The 9,947-nt window shown below is 43.8% G+C and overlaps 1 protein-coding gene across 1 annotated transcript in view; it reads right to left on the bottom strand.

Moving 5' to 3' along the window:
- Nucleotides 1-1,211: 1,211 nt before the first annotated feature.
- The window catches only part of LOC310851617 (phospholipase A2 inhibitor and Ly6/PLAUR domain-containing protein-like), a 309,684-nt gene continuing 300,948 nt past the window's right edge, over nucleotides 1,212-9,947 (bottom strand). The window contains exons 1-4 of the transcript XR_014567784.1: nucleotides 7,524-7,634; nucleotides 6,243-6,365; nucleotides 4,191-4,340; nucleotides 1,212-2,387 (exon numbers count right to left, since the gene is read on the bottom strand). The gene's annotated coding sequence lies outside the window, so the exon portion shown is untranslated. Of the gene's footprint in view, nucleotides 2,388-4,190; nucleotides 4,341-6,242; nucleotides 6,366-7,523 lie in introns of the transcript that reaches the window.

The raw sequence follows: 9,947 nt of genomic DNA, 5'->3' as shown, positions 1-9,947 counted from the left end.
TTATTTTTCTTTTATTTTCCCCGATGGCACAAAGATCTGTTGTTCCACAACCTTGGAGAGTGAAACTGTGGGGCCGAAATGCACCTGGGGGAGGGGGGAAAGAAATGTTGACATTAGTCCTTTACTCAGGGACTAGGAGATGGTTCCTGTGATGGTGAATGAGAATTTTAATAAGTTAGTTTTTAAAAGAAGTTCAGGTAAAAAAGTTAGATCAGATATAATTTAAAATTGCTATCATACCCAAAGGACTCTCAAGACACAAAGATTTTTAATAAACAGGTTATACTTATAAGATATAATGAAATCAGAGAATTTGAAAACAGGCCTAATTGATAAGATTAACCAAATCAAATTCTTGTGGGCAGGTGAGTTGCAATAAAATGGGAGGAATTCTACCCCCCCCATCTCCCGGGCGTATTAAAAGTCACATGCTACGGCCACACAGCAAGATCTGAAAACAACACTCCCTCCTTGGTGTCTGAACCCTGAGTGTGTGAACCTGCCATAAGTCAACAGGGTGATCCAGCAGCAAAAAAAGCTGGAGATGCACTTCATTGACTCTCAGGATGGTTGGGTGCCAACTGAGGCTCCCTCATTTCCCCACTGTGATCTAAGTATCCAGAGAATCTTCCTTTTATTTTACCATATCTACCGTATTTTTCGCCCTATAGGAGGCACTTTTCCCTATCCAGAAATGAAGGGGAAATCTGGGTGCGTCCTTTGGGGCGAATACAGGCTTTCGCTGAAGCTTGGAGAGCAAGAGGGGTCATGCACACCCACCCCTCTTGCTCTCCAGGCTTCAGGAAGACATCCGCAGCCTAGGCAGCCCTGCGGGAGGTCCCACAGGGATGTCTAGGCTGTGGATAGCAGCCTGCTTTCCGGAGCGTCGGGCGCCCTGAAAGCAGAGGGCCCGGCACTTCGGGAACACATTCGCTGTTCTCCGCAGGGCTCCCCACGCTGTGGATAGCAGCCTGCCGCACGGCGGGCGGGGCGCCGTGAAGCAGAGCGCCCCATGCGCTGGACAGACATCTGTCTTCACGGGGCGCCGTGAAGCAGCGCCGCCATCCCGCTGTTCCCTGACCTGGTTCGGTTTCCCCGACCTGCTTGGGGGGGGGGGGGAATAAAGGAATTTCCCCCCCTTTATTTCCCCCCAAAAAAACTAGGTGCATCCTATGGGACGGAGCGTCCTATGGGACAAAAAATACGGTATTTTCATGTTAAACACGTCAAAAATAAAGCAGGTGAAAAAGGCGAATCCCAAGAGCCAATCAGGTACTCACCTCAGAATTGTTACTCAACCCTTAAAAGAGAAACTAGCAAATTCAAGGCTGTAAAGGGCAGCAGAAATGAGAGAAGAAAGAATGTAGGGCAGAAGCATCACAAATGGCCTGGAAATTGCCTCTGTTCTCCTGAGGCAAATCAGCCATATGCCCCTCCCCCATTAATTTCAAATTCCCTCCCAATGTAGCATTATTCCTGAAAAATTTGCTGATAGGGAAGTATCTTTCTAAAACTGGATCTAGACACATTAAAAATTGATTTATACTGGTACCTCGGGTTACAAACACTTGGGGTTAAAGAATCTTTACGGATGTAGCTAAATCATGACATCAACAAAATAATGTATGGTTGTAGAAAGGAACATATCCCCTCTCTCTTCCTCCTTTTGTGTATCCCCTAAATGAATTCTGAGGTTTTTCCCAATTCTGTGGGGCAGATTTTGGGAGGATTCAGAGCACATACATGCAGAAGAGAGAGGAAATTCTCTTGCACAACTGTAAATCCTTGCACTAATGGTCTGAGTTAACCAGATACTGCTCATTGTCACAGAATTTAAGGAAATGTAATACATTCCTTTTACATAATAAATATTTGTTTTGAGCAAGATGGACACATTTTGTCCTGGACTGCATCCCAGTGGTGGAGAGATCTGGATTCAACTGGGGTGAAGCAATCAATGCACTTTTTTTACTTTTGTTCAGAAGGGTATTTTATATACACATCTCACTCTGAATCTTCCTTCCGGACAAGCAAGTGGCATTATGAGAGTTAAAGGACACAGACCAGGCAGGCAAAAGAATACGGAAGGGTGCAGAATTGGGTCAGTGAGAGATATGATCCCTCTCATTGTTCCAGCAACATGCAAGGGAAAAGAAGGAAGGGAGAGAAGGAGACAAGGAGAGAGTCTGCATGACCAAGAATTACTAGGCCTTTTTTCCTTGTCTGAGTAGCAATGTTACCGGTAATGAGAGCTACTTTGGATTGAATGCACTGGGTCTCATTCTCTAGGCAGTTGATGGTCTTCTCACTTTTACACATTTCCTCCCCTTTGGAGAAGCAGGATGGGCACTGCAAACCATTTTCAGCCAGCATGTTGCGATCAGGAACTGCCAAAATCAAAATATAGTGAGCATGTTAATGTCTTCGTCTGTTTTTGTATCTCTGTGTTGTATTAATGGAATCCACCCTAGGGCCTTCCAGTTTTGGTGGGGCAGTTGCAAGTACTCTTGGATAAAATATAATCTAGACACAATCTGGGTTCAGGACTGAGCATGGGGCAAAGTCACCATTGTTCTCTGAGATGAATGACCTTTACATAAAGAAGGGGTGGGGGAGTGTGAACTTTCTTCCCTTCTGAATCTCTCAGAAGTTTTCCCTGCCATTTATTATGGTGTAGGCTGTATGAAAACGTATGCTTTTAGTCCCTTATCTTTGTACAGAGTTTCTGGCTGTCTTTTGCACTTCAGCAATGAACTAACTGTCCCTTTCTGTACATTCCCTGCGACCTGCAGGTACACGGCAGTATATAAATTCAATAAATAATAATAATTAAGAATAACTGCCAGCTTAGTCAGTGCTTGTTTTGTCAATTAAAAGATTGACCAGAAACAGTTCAAGGGTCATTTAGGAGGACACCTGGATAAGATAGGTGGGTTGTAACCATCTAATTTGGACCATCAAATTGAATGTTAACTTAAAGGGACCATAACCTGTTTATGAGCTGTTCATGCACCTAGGTATCCATTTATATTGCATGAAATATCATTCATGGCTAACTATGCATAGGGAATGTTATAAAGGCATCTTGAAGATTGTATTCTTATCCCCGATTTTTATTTTTATTATTTTACTTATCCACTTGGTTACTTAATGTAGGCAAAGTTCCTAAACTGACATAACTGACACTTCCTTAGACACTTCTAAATCCTAGAAAATCAACATGACTCATGTCAGAAGTACTTCTGAGGTAACCGTTTTGGGGAAGTGGGTCATTAAAATAGCAGATTAGCACAACAGCACAACAAAGGAATGGAAGCTGTTCCCTGTGTAATAATAAAACCAGGATTAGGTTTTATTAGAATATGAGAAATATGACCATTCCCAGGAAAAGACAAACTGCCAAGGCAAGGATGCTGCTGTGCCTATGAGAGGGGCAGGACATATTCTGGTGGATGTCTTCATTGTAGGCCTCAGGTTGTATATATTTATGCATAACCAGATATCATAAAGACACCAGAGTGCATTATGGTCCCACAGGAAAGAACAGAGACTGGGTTACAGCATGCCTGCTACCCATGGAATCTCACATCACTTTGCTATAGGGGCGATGTGTAACCATATCTTAACATACAGTAAAAACATGGCTGGGACAAGGGACACTGGACTGTGCAGGATCAGATCCTCCCACGTATCAGAAGGATGATCTGATTCTGCATGCTGCTGCTTAGAGGGGCAAGAAGGAGAGTCCTGGTTGGAAAGGCAACCCATCCCTTCTCTGGCAGATGCAGATGTAGATTGACAGGAGCAGGGACCGAGCAACGGGAGCTCACCCCATTGCCGGGATTTGAACTGCCGAACTTCTGATTGGCAAAACCTAGGCTCTGTGGCTTAACCCAGTGTCTCTAGCTAGCACCACCCACAGCACCACCCGTGTCTCTAGCTAGGTCCCTCTTTTTCACAGTTTCTCCTCATGACTGCCTCCCCATCCTGCCTGACTCTCCATCCCTTGAGAGCCCCTAAATAGTCCTGAGCTGCTCAACGCAACCGGTAGCCACCTGGGGCTGTCTCACCCCATTTGAATGAGGCACAGATTCTCTAAGTACTGCTGATTGACTAAGGATCCAGGCCATGGCCAAATTCAGTGCAAAACCCTAACATGTTAATGATTCTAAATTGATGCAGAAACGTACGGCTGAGAAGTGCATTGTTACACAGTTCAGTCTTGCAGCAGTGCTTCTTCATCTGAAAGAATTTACCATCCCCTGCAGTGAAGCTGTAATGGCCTGGGGAACAGCTTATGGATAGCGAACATCTATTCAAAAGTTGCTCTTGGAATTTCACTATGAAAAGAATTTGAAAGAAATATTTAGATATGGAGGTTTATTGCTCCTAAAACACGTTCATTGTAATGGTACCAATTTTCTGTAATGTCTGAATGAGAACTTTTCAAACAAACAACATGCAAAATATTATTAAATTCTGCAATCTAAGGTGATGGGCTTTATTAATTTATATATACGTACACACACCTATATATCATTGAAAGAAAAATATCAAAATGATTCCACTCATAATACATAAGCATACAATAAAAACTTTGTAAAAAGAAAAGAAACAGATATCAATTAACCAATGGAAAGATGTATTCTGAATGGCTTGTATGAGCCTGGTGGAATACACAATTTTTCTGCAGGCATTTAAAAGATGCTTGCCAAGGATGGGTTGAATAATAGTGAGAGTAGAGAAACCAATATAACTCAGATGATACTACCCTGGCCTTGGCTAAGTTCCTCTCAGAAGTAATAAGAAATAGAAACCTACATACTGTGGATAAAACAATGTGACCACCTTTTAATCTTCCCTGTATTTCTTTTTTATTTTGCTTTTGAAAATGATTTTGTGGGTCTTTCAACCGAAATAAATAATGTTCTTGTTCTTGGCAGTATAAGCTGCATTTTCAGCTGAATTTGGGGGAAATACTTGAAGCAGCAATTTTGCAGAGCTACTTCAATGGCCTTTGATTTTCTCAATGCAAACAGCTAGAAGTCTGTAAAATTTGATAATAAACCCAATTTGCAATGGGGCGTGAATAATTTTGATTGCAACCGTAGTTTGTAAAATACAACCAAAGCTTTCAGAGCTTTATTACAATCATAAAAGGTAAAGGTAAAGGGACCCCTGACCATTAGGTCCAGTCGTGACCGACTCTGGGGTTGCGGCGCTCAGTAAAAGGCATTAAATTTGGAATGAATGTAGAACTTCATTTCAGGTCCAATCTGCAGCATGAAGTATCATGGCTTCTTCTATACTTCTGACAATACATGTGCCATGCACTGCATTTTCTCTGCTAGTCGATCATTACCATTTACAGGGTGGGAAAATACTTCCCTGAACTCCTGTTGCCCAACCCAAGATACTTGGCAGAGGTTTAAAGACTGTCTCAAGGTAAATAAAAAAAAATGTAGCATCAACACTGACAACTGGGAAACACTGGCCTGCGAGCACTCCAGTTGGAGAACAGCCTTTAACAAAGGTGTCATAGGCTTTGAAGAGACTTCAAAGGACGCAAGGGACTCAGGACGCAAGGGAGAAACATGCTAGCAGGAAGGCACGCTTGGCAAATCCACACCTTGATCAACTCCTGTCTGGAAACCAATGCCCCCACTGTGGAAGGACATGTGGATTCAGAATTGGCCTCCACAGTCACTTACGGACTCATTGTTAAAACCGTGTTTATGGAAGACAAACTTACTCAGCTACAAGTGATCGCCAAGGAAGAAGACTTGGCAGGGCACTTCAACTGCACCAACCTCACTGTCCCATTTCCCCTCTCCCTCCAAGTATGTAGCAATGATGTAGGAACAGATGGTCAAATGAGCACCACCATCCCACCCAGAATAGTCCCAAGGTATTTTGGCATTTGAGGTGAACCACAAAATGGCAACCGCACACTCTAGGGAAGAAGGGGTGGGTGAATATGCACATCAAGATGGAAATCTGATGCTTGTGATCAGGTGATATTAAATTCCCCATTTTCAAATGTTAGTGATTCCTTACTGCAGGATTGGGAAGCTGTGATCCTCCAGATGCTGCTGGACTACATCTCCCATCATCTCTGACTGGTGGCCAGGATAGATGAGGCAGATGGGAGTTCTCATTCATCTACAGCTTATGTGCCACAGCTTCCTTACAACTAATTTAGTAATTCCAAAAAAAAGGACAAAAAACCAGATAAATCTTACCTAGATTTGTACGCAGAACACTGGCAGCACAGGAATCTTGACCAAATTTACAATATGTTCTTAAGTAGTGATCATATGTCAGTCCAGTCATGTTAAACGCCTCTCTGCACTTCAGAGGCAATGCTGGGGACAGGAGCAAAAGATTAGTTCATGGATTGTCATTGTCATTAACATTATTATTATTTGGTTTTGTGGTTTCCTTCATTTGACACAGAGAAGGAGGTGAGAGAGAATTCAATCTTTTAAATGAAATGGGGTTGAAGTTAACAAGATCTTTCAATAAAATGAAATGAGTAAAAACCATTGGCCAGAACACTGGTTTAATTATTTCCAAGAGGTAACCCACCCCTCCCCCCGTCCAATGGCCCATTTTTCCTCCCATCTACTCTATCACTTCAATTCAATTACAATCTTAGACATGAGCTTAGATAAAGGAGCAATGGCCAGATGAGCAGGAGGAAGGCTTATCCCATCATTTAGGCATGGAAAAAAAGCATTGTGGAAACTGGGTACCCTCTGCAGGAAAACTCTGTCCCATCACTTACTAGACCTGTTGGGGAGCAGATTTTGCATTTCAACCAGTTTTAAGCAGAGTTAAATGAACAGGGTTAGATCTAGGTTAAGAGAGTTGATCTTTAAGGGTTCTACTAGCTATGCTAGGGCAACTCACCTATGAAAAATGTTGATGATGTGTGTTTTTTTTGGAGGGGGTTAGAACAGTTAAGAGGGGAGAAAGAGGGGACTTCCTGGAAGCACATACTGTTCTGCATGACATGGACAAAGTGGAAATAAAAACATTTTGATCCCTCTCTCGTAAGACTGACAAAGCTACCAACTTGAATGGCCTCACAAAATGTTTAGGCAAATGATGCAGAATTAGGCCACCAGTGGCTACTCATAGTACCTTCAGTTACTAGCATATTTCAAATATCATTTTAAAATTCTATCCATTTTAGTTGCTCTTGGCTTCTAATTTTTTTGATGTATTTGTTTTCTGCACTTGCCTCCAAGCAGCTCAAGGCTGTGTACATGGTTCTCCGCTCCCCATTTTATCCTCACAAGAACCCTGTGAGGTAAGTTAACCTGAGGTATAGTGACTGGTCCAGGAGTTCCCAGTGAGCTTTGTGGCTGAGTGGGGATTTGAACCCTGGTCTCCTGGATCTTTTTCTGACCCTCTAATGACTACAACACAATAGCTCTCTTAAATTCAGCTCTCCGGATTCCTCTGTCTTCTAAATATTATTACTGTAAACGTTCCCCATCCTACTGGTTCCTACTTACCTGGAGAAAGCAGGGCCAAGAGGAGGCATGTGCTCAGGAGTGCCTTCATCATTCTAGAAAGAGAACTGATGCACATAGAGTCTTACTTGGAGGGATTTATAGGCTACGTGTTTGTGCTGCAGGCAACACTTTGGCATAAAGACATTGAGAAAATGATGAAATTCAAAGCTCACTGTTGAAATTGTCTGAATTATTTCACCACAATCTCATTAGTTGTCAACAGGCACTTTTCAAATTTTTTCTTCTTGTACAGTTACCATATTTTTCATTCTATAGGACGCACTTTTCCCCTCCTAAAAAGCAAGGGGAAATGTGTGTGCATCCTATGGAGTGAATGCAGGGGGGGAGGCAGCCGGGGAAAGCCCCCAAGAACCGCACACAAGCTCGGTGCGCTCTTGGGGGCTTTTCCCCAAGAGGGAGAAGGGACTGGCTGGCCGCATCAGTCCCTTCTCCCACCTCGTAGAAAAGCCCACAGTAGCCACGCACCCTTGAAAGAGCGTGCGGCTTCTGCCGGTTTTGCGAAAAGCCAGCAGAAGCCGTGCAGCCCCTTTAAAGAGCGTGAGGCTTCTTCCGGTTTTGCGAGAGGTGGGGGAATTCCCCAACCTCCCAGAAAAGCCAGCAGAAGCTGCGCAGCCCCTTTAAAGAGCACATGGCTTTTGCAGGGCCACTCTTGAGGCCTTTTCCCCGAGGAGGGACAAGGGACTGACTGGCTGCATCAGTCCCTTCTCCCTCCTCGTAGAAAAGCCGACAGGAGCCATGAGCTCCTTAAAGGGTGCGTGGCTCCTGTGGACTTTTGCAGGAGATGGGGGAATGCCCCCACCTCCCGCAAAAGAAGGAAGAAGGTCTGGGAGAAGGGCACAGGCTGCCGGTAGCCTGTGCGCTGCTCGCAGAGCTGGGGGGGGGGGAATCATATTTTTTCCCTTGATTTCCCCCTCTGAAAACTGTGAGATTTTGACCAGCTTCGGCCCATATGAAGCTGATAAGGCTCGTCTTGAGCCCAAGCAGAGTAGTCCACACAGCAGAAGGATAAGCAGTATGTGCCACATTTTTAACTTTATTTCCACTCTATGCTGAGAGAATACAAACATGCATCTTGCCTCTGTGAGAGCAGAGAAGCAACCGTCTCTCTAACAATGAAACCGAGAGGACAGTGAAAATCAGGAAACCAGTGAATGTCACATCCAGTCTCCCATTCCCGTGGGAATCCAACAGTAACTCTGACTGTGGAATGCAAAACAATGTCTTGTGACTGCAGTTGCTGCTCAGTGAGGAAATTGAAACCAACAAAAACTAGGTGGGCCCTATGGTCAGGTGCGCCCTATGGAGTGAAAAATACCGTAATATAAAATTTAAATTCTGACGGCACCCAATGATGGAGCTGAGAACAAAAAAAGGCAATGGCAAAGTCTGGAAGCCACCTACAAGAAACCCCCTCAATACAGTCTCCATCTAAGGATTCCTCTTCTAAAGAAGAGAAAAGCCTGGATACTAGATCCATCCTAGCAAGGCTGGGAAGTATGGGATGAGCTGTGGTTAAAATGTTGACTTCATATTGCAGCACACATGGCTGCAATGGAGGTTTCAACCAGTAAAACTGATCCACACAGAAAAAAGGAGGGTGACTCAGTGGCAGCAAAGCAATCACTTCAGGGGCAGGCAAGTAAGGCTGAGGTAGAAAGCAGAGTGATACCTCTGGATATGAAAACTTCTGGCTACGAATGATTCGGGTTACGAACTCCGCTAACCAGGAAGTAGCTGCTCCCGGTTGCAAACTTTGCCCCAGGATGCGAATGGAAATCGCGCGCAGCAGGAGGCCCCATTAGTGAAAGCACGCCTCAGAATAAGAAAGGTTTCAGCTTAAGAATGGACCTCCAGGATGAATTAAGTTCTTAACCAGAGGTACCACTGTAAGGTAATGTTACTGCAGGACCACAAACAGCTCCAAATGAGCAACTTGTTCCAAGAAGGCTGCAAAGTCAATTTAGGCCATGTGACTATGCTCATCATTAAAAATAGAAAAAATAATTCTGATCCAATTCCTCTGTTTTTGCCTTCGCTTACTGAGTTGGAAGGAACAATATACTTTTTCTCTTCTTCCAGGCTACTAATCAAAGTGCAATCAAAGCCTCAAGGTACTGCTCAGGTGACTGCTCAGCTGGCAAAGCTAGACATCGCTCAGGGCTGTTGAAAGGTGCCAGGGACATACTGGTAGGCACTTAATAGAATACAGTGACTCTAAGATTATTACTGAGAGCTGATTAAATCATTTTACTGAACTTTGCCCCTCCTTGTTCTAATTGTGTTAGATTGTTGTGAAAGGCAGAGGATACTTTGAGCCAGCTGATTTGTTTAGTGATGACTAGACTTAGCCACATTGTCTTGAACTGAATCCAGCTACGCAGTTGTTTATCCCTGCTTCAAATC

Source organism: Podarcis gaigeae (assembly GCF_964106915.1).
Source record: "Podarcis gaigeae genome assembly, chromosome: 8".
NCBI lineage: Eukaryota > Metazoa > Chordata > Lepidosauria > Squamata > Lacertidae > Podarcis > Podarcis gaigeae.
Note: the sequence above shows the minus strand (reverse complement) of the source record. Positions and strands in the feature narration are given on the sequence as shown.